Genomic DNA, 12,768 nt, shown 5'->3' with positions numbered 1-12,768 from the left:
TGTATGTATATACCACATTTTATTTATTCACACTTGGATTATGTTCACTTTTAGGCTATTATGAATCATGCTGCTATGAACATTTGTGTGCAAATCTTTGTGTGGACATGTCATTTCTCTTGGTTAGACACATAGGACTGAACTTGCTTTGTCATATGGTAAATTTATGTTTAACATTTAAGAAATTATCAAACTTTTTCCCAAAGCATTGATACTATTTTACATTCCCACCAGCACTGAAAAGGTTCCTAATTCTCCACAACCTGGACAACATTGGCTATTACGTCTTTTTTATTATGGACATTCTAGTGTGTATGATGTAAATCTCCTTATGCTTTTGATTTGCATTTCTCTAATAACTAATGATGTGGACCATCTTTTTTGTGTGGTTATTAGCTAGTCACTGACTTTTTTTTTGGTAAAATGTTTATTCCTATCTTTAATCCTTTTTTAATTGGGTTGTCTTATTGAATTGTAAGATATATTTGTATATTCAGGATACAGGTCCTTTATCAGGTATATAATTTGCAAATATTTTCTCCCAGCCTGTGGTGTGTCTTTTTATTTTCTTAATGATGTGTTTTGAAGCACGAAAGTATTGAATTTGATGAAGTCCAAAATAAAAGTTCTTTTCTTTTATGAGTCATGCTTTTGGTGGTGTATCTAGGAAATCTTTGCTTAACCTAAGGTTTTGAAGATTTTCTCCTAAAAGTTTTATATTTTAGCTTTTACATTTAGGTCTCTCATCCATTTTAAGGCAATTTTTATGTATGACGTGAGGTCTGAGTTCACCTTTTTGCATGTGGAGATCCAATTTTCTCAGTATTGTTTGTTAAAAATACCGTTGTTTCTTCTGTTACATTTCCTTGACATCATTGCTGAAAATCAGCTGACCATAAATACAGGGGTTGATTTATCTTAATTTGATTCTATCTTTATATCTATCCTTATGCCAATGGTTACTACTGATTTTGATTATTCTGATATTCTGATTGTCTAAAGAGAATCAGTGCAAATGGGCTCAAGGCATTGAACTGTATTTTTTAAAAACAATTCCTCCTCACAAACAGAAATGGAAAAAATGTGGTATTCTAAGAAATTATTTGCGTGAAAGGAGAACCCGGTTTGTGGGGCTATGATGGCTGTCATACAGAGAAGCCCTGCTGTATAAAGTGAAAGACCAAAGAAAATGGGAGACTTGTATTAAACAAGGGAGCGCTTGCGGGAGGGGAATGGAATGTGGGAGAACTGAGCCAGGTGGTCAGTTAGGGAAAATATCTATCTCCCTTACCTGTCAAAGAATGTCAACTTGGAACTTATTTAGTAAGAACCTCTAATTTTTTAAATGAAAAAGTCTCTAAAAGATTGTGATTTATACAGAAAAAAAAAATACACTCCTTGTTTTCCTAGGGGGAAGAAAAAGGCAAAAACAAAGCTACTTTGATAAAGGAGACTGGCTTTTAGCTTTCCTGTCTTCTCACTCTTTCCATTCTTTCTCTAATTTATAATATGTCAGGGATCTGTCATTTTGCCCTAGATACAGACAGAACCAGCCTCTATGATTCTTTCTAAAATGGATATAGTATCAACAACACAATTGCTATTTAAAATGACAACAATATAGGAAACCTGATTTCTGACATGATTTAGCACAACATGCAAAGGATAAGGAAGACATCTAGACATTACTGAAGTCCCTTGAGATGTTTCCTGAAAGGTCCCCTTTACCAATTTATGTGTTGTAGAATATGAGTACTGAGATTGCTTCCTCAAAGGGAGTACTGTATTTTTAACTTCTCAGAGACAAATAAGAGGAGAAGCTCATGGAAGAAATATAAGCTGACTATATCGAATAAAAGTGCTTTTTCTGAAATCCTGTTGAGAAGATGTGGCCATAACTCCTAATGTACTTTGCCTGGAGTAGCCTGGGATCCCTGGGACCTCTTGAAGGATAAAAATGAGCTATAATTACTTTGGGAGCCTTCCTTATTTGTGGGTGAAATGAATTCCACATTGTCAAACACTGTAATCCAAGTCCCTTTCTCACTCTACTAGGTTAAGTAAAAATAATATGACCTCTAGAGTCAGGAACATATTACAATGAGCATGTGACAACACATTGGTACCGGGTGATGTTCAATAATTTTGGCTTCTCTATCAACCGACCACTCTCCATCTTCCACTCCCTGAAGAAGGGTATTTCAGTAGAACTAGGACATGGGACAGGTAAGTTCTGATGAATGGCAAAGGAGACATGAACAGGGTGGAGTGCACAGCACTTATGCAAAAGCTTCAGATCTCAACATGTGAAAATGAGTTGACCTTTCAGAATGGTAACCCATATGGATTTCATATTAAATTTCCTTCCACATAACCAAGCTATACCAACTATCACCCTGAGTACCGAACAGGGATTTGGTGGATCTCAGCTGAGTACTACTGTCCTGAATCTGACTCACATGCCAATCAAACAAGAAGTCCTTTCCTCCCCTTATACCATACCACCAAGACAGGTGCTGGAAGACAGGCAGAAACCCCAAGCCCAGGGCTGGCACAGGACAAAAGATGGGGGAACCTACGTCTCCATACCCATTTACCTGCTTTAGACACTCCCTCTTTTTGTTTTCCTCTTGCTTGCTGCCCCTACAGCCCTGCAGTGGCTGCTTTTTCACTTAGGGTCTCCTTCTAGATCTGTGCACTCAGAAAACACCTTCCTCATTGCTACCTCTTCTTCAAAACAAACCCATCCACCTGTTCTAATGGGCTCTCCAAGGAGAAGGCAGCAAGCCACTCATGCAGGCTGCTAAGGACCGACTGTGTTAAGGATTCTAATGGGCAAGTCTTTAAATCACTACAGAAGTGATTTTAGTTGACAGAAGCTTGTTGGACAAGGATTTAGAGGCTAAAAAGGGCTTTCAAAATCACACAGCTTTGTGGCCTGGAACCCCCTCCACCTACACGCCATAGCCTCTCTGTCTCTCCTTGCAGAAGCCCAGAGAAGCCAGGCTGGCCCAGGCCACACACATGGGGGAACAATCCTGACGCCTTCTTAGCCTTGTTCTGCACAATTAATTGAGGTTATTGCAGTGAGATTCTTGTCTGATTGTGAAAAAAATCATCCCAAGCTGGCCTCAGATGCTTTGGTGAGTCATTGCCATGCCATGGGGCTCTTGTCAGTCCTGGACACACAGTGACAACAACTGCCACTGGCTGCCTTCTGCTCTGTGGCTCAGATACTTTGTTCAGACCATGCTGTGCCCCCAGCTTGGCTTCTGTTCCATGGAAACTGTGAAGTGCTCATTGTGCTGGGGCTGGTTGGGACTCAGGAAAGCTGTGCAGGATGAGAGCTGTGCGGGATGAGAGCTGTGCTGGAGGTTAGGCTGCTTGCAGGATCTAGGGAGGAGGAGTGGAGCTGCTGTCAGACCCCAGGTCCTGGTGGGGCTTCCCAGCCCTTTCCTTACTCCAGGGATCCAAGAAAGGACTTGAGGGAAGAGTTGGTTGTGGAAAAAATATACAGAGGAGCCCTGTGGCGACACAAGGCATGATGGGGTGGATGGGCAGGGATGGGGTAAGGCCAAGGAAGTCTGAGTAGACCAGCCAAACTCATTACCAGCAATTTCTGGAAACAAACAAACAAAAAAAACATTTAGCAACTATCATGAAAAGACTCAAATAACTTTTGAAAATAGTGTGCTTTCCCCCTGATTATAAAACATCCATGTTTGCTGTAGCAAATGTAGAAAACACAAAAATCACCAATGAAAAGACAAAAATTAACCAAACAGGGATAACTGCTGTTAACCTGTTAACATTTGGTATGCATTTTCTGAGCTCTTTTTTCCTTATACATATAGAAATCATATATGTGTATATACATACTGTTTTAACTAAAGGAGGAATCACATTTTATTACATCCTGCCTTTTCCACTCAGCATTATATATTTTTCTATGACGTGATTTTAATTGCTGAACATTATTCCATCTTTTTCCTGTACCACAATTTACTCAATCAAACACCTATTGTTGGACATTTACATTGTCTCTAATTTTTCCTAATTATACATTTTGCACATAAGTCTTTGCTCACCTTCATAATTATAATCCTTAAAATACATTTCTAGAGAGGAATATGCACATTAAATTTTTATACATACTGTCTATTTTCTTCCAAAAAGACTGTTCTAATTTATATTTCCACCAGCAGTATATGAAATGTGTCTTTGTCCTTGAAGCCTAACACTGGGTAGACTCTATATTTGTGAATCTTTGTCAAGGTAAGAAACACAAAGTTCTATTTCTTTATTTTAACGATCTTTTTCCTTATTAATGTGATTTGGCATATTGCCATTAAGTGGGGTCTTTCTAATTTTAATTGTTCTAGAAGAGCTATTTATATATTGGAATCTCTTCTTTTTGTTTTGTATAATGCAAATATATTTCTAATTTGTCTTTTCCTTTTACCTTTGTTTTATAATTATTTGAATGTCATACAGTCAAATGTATTGATCTTTTTACTTTAGAGTGTAGATACTTGATGCTATTTAGGAAGATTGTTTCCATCATGGGGTATAATGGTCATTTTTTTTGCCTAAAATTTAGAAATAATATTTTAATTTTACAGGTAACTCTTTAATCCATTTATACTTCGGGGATGCATGGTCTAAAGTAGGAAATTTTACCTCCTTCATCTTCCCCCAGAGGTTAATCTATTCTCCAGTATCATTTATTGAATAATAGAGTCATCCTTCATCGATATAAAATGCTACCTTGTTAATATATTAAGTACTTATGCATGAAGGCTATTTCTGGATGCTTTATATAATTTAATTGATCTATCTGTACAATTCTGAAGCAATACTACATGACTTTAATGATCATAGATTTATCCTACCCTTATATTTATGTATCCTTTTTTCCCTCTCAATGTCAGTTTGTTAGTGCTTGCTTCTCTCTTAGTGAATCCTTTTTCTCTTTATTTTGGTATTTTAGCTTTCTTTATAGTGTGTTCAGAGAATTCTTAGCATACATTCCCTTTCCCCTTTATTTAAAAATACATTTAATATTATAAATTTATTTCTGATTACAACATCGCTTCCATACTATAGATTTTAAAATATAATATCCTAATTATTATTGTTTCCTAAGTATTCTTTAATTATAGTTTTGGCTTTTTCTTTGTCCCAAGAGGTATCTTTACAAGCACCTTTGGATAATCAAGTAGTAGTTTGAAATTTTTATACTTTTATTATTCAAACAAAATGTAAGATACCTTGCTTGGAAAACTTATTGCTGTTTTCTCTGTGATGTAAAGGAGTCAATGATCTGTCAATGGGGTCCAGAAGTCAAATGATATAAGATGAGCCATATCAGTTATATTTATCAAATTCTCTTTCTCCTTATTTGCTTTTTTGCCCCCAATCTGTCAAAAATTTATTAAAGTTTTTCCCAACTATTGTTCTTCTGTACAATCTTTCATATGTTCTAGGCTTTTGCTTTATGTATTTTGATGCTGTGTTATTCTGTTACTGACATGTTACTGTATCTAAGAAAAATATCACCAGTAATGGGACGAATTATGTACCATCTGATAAGATGCAGTCAGAGCATCAATTCTGTGTTGTTTCTGCCAAAATATATAATCTGATATAATCGTGAGGAAATACCAGATGAACCTTAAGTTGGGGATATTCTGTAAAATAATTTGCTTGTAATCTTAAGATCACAACCCTTAAAGTCACTAAGGTCAAGGAAAGACTGAGAAATTATGCCAGACTGATAGGGATTAAAAGACATGACAATTAATCTAACACACCATCCTGAATTGGATCCTTTTACCATTAAGAACACTATTGGGACAATTGGTGAACCTTGAATGGGGTCTGTGGATTAGATGGTAGTAATGCATCAACATGCATGTCTCCATGTTGATGTTGGTATTGTGGTTATGTAGGAAAATATTCTTTTTTTTGTAGAAAGTACAAACTAAAGTATTTGGGGGTGGTGGTACATCAGGTCAGCAACTTACTCCCAAAAGGTTTAGGGAAAAAAGAGTTCTTGCTACTTTTGAAGCTTTCCTATATGTTTGAAATTATTTAAAAAATACTAAATTAACATGAATAAATTCTGAGTCACCTGGACCTCCTCCTTAGCGCAAATCTTGCCATATAGTTTGTCTTTATTGCCACTGGTGCCAATTAGCATCACTATAAGTGGTGGTGTTTGGCTTTTGAATGTGTTAGTAAACATATTTGAGTGCTCTGTGTCCAGAGGGGCTCAGCTAGCAATCTAAGCAGTGAAGTAGTGCGAAATTGGGAGAAGTGGGGAGAGGGAGCAGCAAGGGCTTGTAACAGAACTTTCTGGAGACACTCAGAGCAAGGAAATATTGAGAGTCCCCAGGTTGTAGCTGGAAGCTGAAATATGGTCCACAATGGAATAGAATGAATTCTGCAGAAAGAAGTGACCCCTTTGCCTCATTTTTTTTTCCAGGGGTGAGACAAAATGTGCCATGAGTGATGGCCTTTGGTGATCTACAGACGTTCCTGGTTCTAGCAATCATTTGTGTAGGGAGGTAAGAAGGCAAGTCGTTGCCAGGAGACTTAGATTCTTGTCTTACCCCTTCTGCAAACCAGCTGTGTGACACTGAGACAGTCTCTTAAGTTCACAATAACTGGATTTCCTGTTCCATAAATTAAGAGGCTGGCATCTTAGGTTCCTTCCAAGCTTCAAGTTATAATTTTGACACCACTGAGTGTGGATGTTTTAAGAACCTGAAGGAAAGAGAGATCCATTTGATTTGGAGCTGGTAGAAAAGCCATCAAGGAGTAGCTGGGAGAGGAAACAGGCGCCTCGGGGGAAGACTTTGAGAAAAGTCTGCGGGTAGGAGTGAGAGGTAGAGACAGTGGAGAATAAAAGCCCCGGGGCTGGGGAAGGCGTGGTGGGGTAGAGGGTGGTTCCACATCTTTCACCCACATGAACTCCAGTCCGTGAAGATCCTGGCACAAGTTTCTGCTTTTAAGGTTGTTCTGTGGATGAAACTCCAGAAAGCTGTCAGTACCATTAGGAAATGATTAGCTATTAAATGCCAAATCCGCTGTCTTACAGTATAATTACTCATTAGTGTTTTAAGGGGATGTTATGCTTGTTGTTTTCTTAAACTAGTAGGCAGACAAGAGGAGAGCAAAGGGAAATGGAAAGAAAGAAGAACTCTAAAAATTAATTCGGCATTGCCGTATGAAATGTCAGAGGCCACAGTTGGGCCTTGTGGGTGCTCTGTTTTCTCCCTGTCTCTGAGAAAAGGTCTGGGTATGGTCCATGTGGAAGAACAGAAAGCAAAAGAAACAGGGACTCTGAATGGTGGAATGACCCAGGGGAGCACAGTGGCCCACATACCTCTCATTCCAGTGACCCCAATACCACAGACCCACAGCCATGCGCACCCCCTCCCTGGAGAGGCAACAACTGAGCAGTGGTGAATGGAGAATTTCCAAGGGGTAACCAGACCTGGCTGGGACAAGGAGCTCTGCATGCTATGGGGGTGCCCTGGCTTTGTCTCTTGGTGACAAAGAGGTGCGATACCTCCTGGCTCAGCCTGGAGAAGCTGGGCAGGGAGGAATCTGTCCCATGGGGCGAAAATCAGGCTTGGCTGGCCCTGTGGCTGGGAAATTCTCTTCATTTATCTAAAGAAAATAAAGATGTGGGCAGCCTGTCTATTTGTGAAAGGCAGACAAACGCAGCCCAGAGGAGAGAAGAGCCTGTACCCGATGGCTAAGTGGAGCGTGGAGCCCTGGCAAGGAGGAGAGAGAAACGCAGCCTGGGCTGGAGGCCATGGGTGGCCTGCCTGGTGGGAACATCATTATTCCGCCCCCTCTCCTGCTTTCTGTGGCTGGGAACACAAAGAGAAAGAGGGTGGGGTGGGAGAGCTTGGCCTCTCTCCCTGCAGAGGTCGGTCCATTGGCCTCAAATGATTATTGTGTTTAATGAATTGCAGCTTGTAAAAGGCTTTGAAGCTAGAAGGCAAGGCCTGAACGCTGAGGATTCTTTTTCTTAAATCATTTTATTCTATGACTCGAAAAACAAAATCCCGCTTGAGCAGAGAGCAACAGTCAAGGCTGCCAAACTCCACTTGCGGTAACTTTTTTTTTTTTTTTTAAACAGCAGTTAAAAAAAATATGTGGACTGCAAAATGTGTACAAGCCAAAGCACAAAAAGACAATGGACATGACATTTAGGCAGGAGGTGGGGGAAATGCAAAAGAGGCTTCCCCTGGAGCGGTAACAATTAGCCCCATTAGCTTGTGCATAACCCATAAATGTAACATACAGGGAAATGGTGGGAGCGAATCACTGCCATGCCCCTGGGAACATCTCTCTAGGCTGGAACCATCTTACTAACTGGACGTAAAAAGATCATATGGTGTGTGTCTTTCAGTGGCAATTAACCTCAATTATTATCCTATAGTCCACAAAAAGAGCTGCATGGAACAGGGTCCGTGAGGGATCCGTATCTAGGTCTGGTCTCTACTCACAGTTCTCCAAGCGAGTGACTGTGTTTGGGACATTTTCAGACATGCCGTAAATCCTAACTGGCATTGGTTGCTCCCAGCGATAAAAGGAAGAGTAGCAGGTGTGCCTCCCAACCAAACCTTTATTGCCTGGGCATGTGACAGCATTTTGTGGCACCTCAGTAATGAGCCAGAGAAAAGGAAGGAAAGGGAGATGAATTTGCCAGCGTTATTCCAAGTGTCTTGAAGGAGTGTTGAGCCCAGCTTTTCGATTCATACAGATCCTTTCTCTGAAGAACCCCTTCCTGATATTGTCACTAACCCATCTCTGTGGTTTTATTTTGAAATTTTTAAAGATATGTCATATTTGTATTTTCCCTTATTAGCATAAAATCAGCATTTCTGCAGACATCAGAATAGTTGCATGCTTGTTCCTTGGAAACATTTAAAACATTTTTGTTCTTCCTCCAGTGTCTTGCTGTTCTCCTCTCCCCTCTCCTTTTCTCCTTCCCCTCCTCACTCTCTGTTCACTTCCTCCTCCTCCTCCCCATTCCCTACTTCCTCTTTCCCCAACTCCTTCTCCCTCCCCCCCTCCTTTCTCTCTGCTTTTGGCAATTTATTTTTCTAATTCTTTTATACATATCTGAGCTTTTTACCATTTACATAATTTCATGCTTATTTGCACTTCCTTTTCCCATTCATTGTTAACAAGACTAAAGAAATACTCCATTTGAGTTACATTTGTCCACATCCCTATACTTTATCATCTTGATCAGGTGTCCCTGAATATCTCTGTTAATAGTGTGTTCATGGACAGGCATTTGTTGCCTATTCTCCTTTCCTACCCTTCTTTAGATTGTACTCTGATCTACTCTAAAACTTTTTATGTGTTTCTCATTACTTCTCAAATCTGTCTTCATTTAAACATATTTCCTTGTGGCTAATGGTTTTTTTATGTTTTTATTTTTTATTTTTTTGGTTAATGGGTTTAAAGGCCCTGGTTCTATAATCCATGTAAATGCCTTTGTTATTTTTCCATCACACACTCTTTCTTAGTTTTCCTTTCTAAGTTGCTTATCTTTCTCCTCCACTTTGCCATCTTTGCCATGTGCCTTTCCAAAAAGGTCATATACCATAAAAGAAAAGTAATTCTGGGTTCCAACCTTGACTCAATTAGATCTGAAGCAAATTACATAACCTCTTAGCCTCAGCCTCCTCAAGTATGAAACGGAAATTACAAAGCCAAGTTATTGGAGGTGTTATGATGATTAAATTGAATAGCATAGCTGAAGCCCCTAACTCAGTGCCTGGTATATTATAGGTATATTCAACCACAAATGTTAGGTTCCCTTTACTGTTTTAGGCCAACCCTGTTTGTTTTATAATTTCTTTCTTTTTTTTTTTTTTTTTTTTGAGACGGAGTCTCGCTCTGTCGCCCGGGCTGGAGTGCAGTGGCCGGATCTCAGCTCATTGCAAGCTCCGCCTCCCAGGTTCACGCCATTCTCCTGGTTCAGCCTCCCGAGTAGCTGGGACTACAGGCGCCCGCCACCTCGTCCGGCTAGTTTTTTGTATTTTTTAGTAGAGACGGGGTTTCACCATGTTAGCCAGGATGGTCTCAATCTCCTGACCTCGTGATCCGCCCGTCTCGGCCTCCCAAAGTGCTGGGATTACAGGCTTGAGCCACCGTGCCCAGCTATAATTTCTTAATAAGAAATGACTTTCTATGAGTCTTTCAATATAGACAGGTAGAACCTGAAGCCTCGTTTCCCATTTTTGTTATCTTCTGACTTTTCAGTATTGAAACAAAAAAATTCTTGGTCTATCAGTAAAGTAGGCTTTGGTCACTTCCAACTTCCTCTTTGAGGAGCACAGCTCCTCACAATAGCTTCATAAGGGCTTTGGAGGCATGAGAACCCTTGTGTTATAGAGGCTTAGGCAAACCACAGATGTCTGCTCCAGCACTGGGTGTGGTTGTACCCCATTCTGAAAGTCCTCACGGTCCCAAGTGAATGGGAAAGAAGAGAGGAGTGGCTGTTTAAGGTCCAAGACATGGCTATTACTAAGGGAAGAAGAGTGGGGAAGAGGAGTCTTGTTAGCTCCTTGCCCAGTGTAATCAAAGTGCCGGTTGTATCTATTTCAGGTATAGTCATGTGCCGCATAATGACATTCAGTCAATGACAGACTGCATATAGGAGGTGGTCCTATAAGGTGATAATGGAGCTGAAAAATTCGTGCTACTGAATGACATCATAGCCATTGTAACATCATAGCACAACCCATCACCTTTTCTATGTTTAGGTATGTTTATTTAGAATTGTATTAGTCTGTTTTCATGATGCTGACAAAGACAAACCCGAGACTGGGAAGAAAAAGAGGTTTTAATTGGATTTATGGTTCCACATCGCTGGGGAGGCCTCAGAATCATGGCGGGAGGCAAAAGCAATTTCTTACATGGCAGCAGCAAGAGAAAAATGAGAAGGATGTAAAGGTGGAAACCCCCGATAAACCCATCAAATCTCTTGAGACGTATTCACTATTACGAGAACAGTATGGGGAAAACCACCCCTATGATTCAAATTATCTCTCACGTGTTCCTCCCACAACATGTTGGAATGATGGAAGTCCAATTCAAGATAGGATTAGGGTGGAGACACAGAGCCAAGCTATATCAGATACACAAATACTTACCATTGTGTTACAATTGCCTGTAGTATTCTGTATAGTAACATGGTATAGATATATGTAACAACAGGCTCTACCATATAGCCTGGGTGTGTAGTAGGCTAGGATTTTGTAGATTCCCTCTGTGATGTTCACATGGTGACGAAATCACCTAACGAGGCATTTCTCCAAATGTATCCCTATCATTAAGTGACACATGACTCGATTTCATTTTATTGCATTGCATCACCTTTACTATTGAATCAACCAATTGTTAGCTAATCCACAAGAAAATTGTGAGCAATAACATAAGACAGGGAGAGACAGAGAAAGAGAGAGACACACCCTCACAGAGAAAGAAAAACTCAAACTCAGGTAGTGAGGTTGTAGCTGTTTTGGTGGCTAAGTTCACTGTAGGGTTGAAATGGTAGGGCCAGCGTTTCTCAAAAGACACAGAAATGCACAGTATTCTAAATTCTGAGAACCTGCCCTAGGACTGTGATGGTGGAGAGAACCACCCCAGTAAGATCAAGTCCTGCCCACACAAAGGAGGCATTCACTTTAAGTGGAGAGCCACAATTAAGGATGTGTGTCTTGGATGTTCTGGGCCGCTGTAGAGGAGTTTTATCTAAACTGGGACATTGTTACACAAGAAATACAGATCTCTAACGCTCCATTTTTTCTGTTTTCCTATCTGGCTTGGGCACATCGGTCAGTGTTCTCAGATTCTCTTTTAGGAAGTAGGGAAGGGAGGAGTCAGAATAGTGTTCTGTATTTGAAGTTCTTCCTTGAATAAGTAGCCTTTTAAGAGTGTGATTGTGGGTGATCATACTGAGGCATGAGAGCAATGGTTCTCAGAGTTTGAGCCCCTGATCTACAGAATCAGAAATTCTCGGGTGGGGCCCAGCAATCCTTGTTTCGACAAGTCCCCTAGGTGATTCTGATGCAGGCTTCAGTTTGAGAGCCACTGAATTAGAGCACAAGGTTTGAGAATACAGACTATGTTACCTGGTTTCTAATGTCAGCTCTGCAATTTACTAATTGTGTGACATCACAGGGCTGTTAAAAGTAGTAAATGAGAAAATCCCTGTAAACAGGATTTTAACAACATCAGAATCATAGCTGGCACTCAATAGATGGTACTTATAAACTTGGGGGAGGAAGTGAGCTGTGGGTCTGCTTGATGACAGACTTGCTAAAGGAATTTCTTATTTTTGCATTTCAAACTTCTGTCCGCCTTGTTGAAGGTCCTGGGTTCTGAATGACCTTGTCTTCCTTGTATCTCACTACTATTGACGAAGTGTGGAAACTGTTGTTTTGTGGGGACCCTGCTAGTGTATAGAATGACCCCCATGAGAGCAGTGAAAACAGGCTGGCTGACACCAGAGCTGCACCTTATTTTGTTTTTTGAAACTGGGTGGAGGGATCAGGAGTTACCCAGTTTTTTTTCCCCTTTGGTGACAATGTTCTTCCTGAACCATGAGGAGTAATGAAGAGAGAAATACCAACATTTTTGTGGTTCAGCTGACATTAAAATGGGAAAAAGCACATCACCGGAATTAGAATGTCCTGTTCATTAGTCACTCTTTCTTCTAAAATTAAAATG

The sequence above is a fragment of the Rhinopithecus roxellana genome, chromosome 3 (genome assembly GCF_007565055.1).
Source record: "Rhinopithecus roxellana isolate Shanxi Qingling chromosome 3, ASM756505v1, whole genome shotgun sequence".
NCBI classification, from domain to species: Eukaryota; Metazoa; Chordata; class Mammalia; order Primates; family Cercopithecidae; genus Rhinopithecus; species Rhinopithecus roxellana.
The sequence above is the reverse complement of the archived record's forward strand: the minus strand, read 5'-3'. Positions refer to the sequence as shown.